Below are 2,617 nucleotides of genomic sequence, written 5' to 3' on the forward strand. Positions count from 1 at the left end.
AGAACATAGAAAAAATTGAACGAGAAGAAAATAGAAAGAATCCGAACCTGTTGTAGAAAATCAAAAATAATTGTTCGACCATGCTTCAATTATATCAATACTTCAATTTGCTCGAATATCACGAACGCTGAAAATCTATACTTCAATTCTGAGGAACCCAAAAAATCTCCATAGCGTGAAAGTCACCTGATGGTTTGATTGATATGGAATTTGAATGGTTTTGGGGGTTTATGAACTTGAAAGACAAAAGACAAAACCGCCCCTAAGCAAAAAGACTTGTTTGCCCTTATAAAAAATCAATTTTAAGGGTGTGCGTGTAAGCTATGAAAGAGATTGAATCAATTGAGTAACCATAAAAAGCAAAAAAAGTTACATTAAAACTATTGGAGAAAAATGGATATTTAGGCCACTGAGGGTGGAGCGTTGAACTTCCGTGATGGCCTTTTTCCACGAGTGATACACCACCGCCACCATAGTTATAACGCGTGCAATATTCCACGCGTGGATTTTATCACGCCGTGGAAAATGGGTGTTGTGAGGGAACATGGGGGTTATTTTTGGGTGTTGTGAGTGACAGGCAATGCCACTAAAAAAGGTTGTGAGTGATGAAAAAATGGTTGATGACATGGCGGAACTTGATTGAGTGCTTGTGAGTGATGGAATTCTATCACTAGTGACCACCCCCACCCCCCTTATACCAAACCACAAGAAGCAAAATAGAACTTTACTCTATAATACGGTCATTTAGCAACAACCTACAAATGAGATGTCAAAGAAGTCGTTGCGTTGAATCTTAATCATATTGGCACAACGATGTTGAGTCTCACTGAAATGTTTTCTGGCAGTAAAAAAGCAAGAGAGGCGAAGTTGGATAGCAACTAATCTGCAAACAAGAACAAAACAAATGTTTTTTTTGGGTCATATGATTTACATGTCTTGTTTGATTTGTTTTGTATGATGATTCTATCTCTCTTTCTACGTTTTACCATATCATCTAATATATCTTTCTATTTTTTTAACAAACACAGTTAATAGTCATGCTTGCTACCTAATTCCATTCTCTCATTTTATTAAGCAAATTGTTTATAGGGTCGCTGTAAAAAAACCTACTAGATCACTCGAGTTTCCGTTACACAGGTGCTATATAAACGAAATTTTACGGAGTCAATTAACCTGTACCCTTTCACTCCGCCTCTGATCACTACAATAAATAAGGCATTTAGCCACTAACCCTTTAGCGACGAAATTTTTCGTCGCCATAGATCAGGTATAACAACGAAGTTTAGTTGCTATAGCTTTTCCAAGAAATTTCATTTTTTAAACCCTATAGGGACGAAAATTGGCCTCTATAAACTTGGCGGGGTGGAGGGAAATTATCCCGCTTTGTGAAAATATTTATACCAACCAAATTTCGTCCCAATAGAAAAATAAAGTTTTAATTTTATTTTTTTTAACCTAAGTGTAAATAAAAACGAAAAAACAAAAAACAAAAAATCATTTTTATTAACCTACAGCGACTAAACCTCGTATGCAATAGCCCTGAACATTGTTTCATATAAAAGACATCCTCTTTTTCCCCTAAAACCACATCCCTCAATTTTCCCTAAAACCCTCCAGCAGAACCCACTTCCCTCCAGAGAATCAAGTTTTTTCCGGCGATTTTGGGCAAGAAACCACCGCCGTCACTGGCCGCTGGTAAGTTCCATCCTCTTTATCTTCTTTTTTGTTCATTTAGGGTTTAATTTTATCTTTATTTACATGTTTCTGGCGATTACCTGTGGTTTTCGATCGTCTGGAATGTACAGTTCGAAGGTTCATTGTTTCACTTCTTCAAGCTGAGTTCAGATTTGCTCTGTTTCACCAATTTAATCTTTTCTTCATTTGCACCATGCTTGGATTTGATTGTAAAGTAGACACGAAGCTTCCTTCTAGATGTATATGTGATTTATAGTCCTATTTTGTTTATTAGTAGAATTTTAGATAGGGTTTTTTCATCTATGCCCTAGGTGAGTTTTTGGGGTCATTATGTGATGAACACTATCAATCAGATACTGTAGGCGATTGACTAATGAATAGACCTGGCAAACGGTTGGTCGGGTCATGGGTCAAACGGGTCCAGCGGGTTTAGCCTTGAGTAAACCCATAAATAAATTTGAAGCGAACATATGTAACATTGTAAGTCCGTGTTCCAGTGGGTTTAGCCGTTGAGTTTAGTAGTAGAATTATAAGATCATGAGTTCAAGTCTGGTTCATGTCTTTTTTTTTTTTTTTGTTAATAGTTCAACTCCATTGTGATTTGTGAATAAAAGTGTTCTAACATTAAATTTTGATTTGTAAATAAAAGTGTTTGTTAAATAAACCCAGTTTCGGTGCATTAGGAACAAGAGTCCAACTATTGAATTGGATTATTAATATATCAAAACTACTTAATGAAAATTAGTTTCACAAGATTTAATGTTGATGTCAAGTTTGGAATGTGTAACACCTCAAAATTTTTGCGTCCAATAATGTAGTGACACGTGTCATAAGTTTACACGTGGTAATAAATGCTAAAAGAAGGACTAAAGTTGACAAGCATTGAAAGTATGTGAATCCGAGGGTTCAAAGTGTCAACAAG

The 2,617-nt window shown here is 35.9% G+C and overlaps 1 long non-coding RNA gene across 1 annotated transcript; it reads left to right on the forward strand.

Annotated features, from left to right (window-relative positions):
• The first annotated feature begins 1,280 nt into the window (after window positions 1–1,280).
• On the forward strand, window positions 1,281–2,359 carry LOC110910542. The gene is made up of 2 exons (XR_002576246.2): window positions 1,281–1,695; window positions 1,806–2,359. It is a non-coding gene; the product is annotated as an uncharacterized LOC110910542 (long non-coding RNA).
• Window positions 2,360–2,617: the final 258 nt, after the last annotated feature.

Source organism: Helianthus annuus, chromosome 15, assembly GCF_002127325.2.
Source record: "Helianthus annuus cultivar XRQ/B chromosome 15, HanXRQr2.0-SUNRISE, whole genome shotgun sequence".
Classification (NCBI taxonomy): Eukaryota; Viridiplantae; Streptophyta; class Magnoliopsida; order Asterales; family Asteraceae; genus Helianthus; species Helianthus annuus.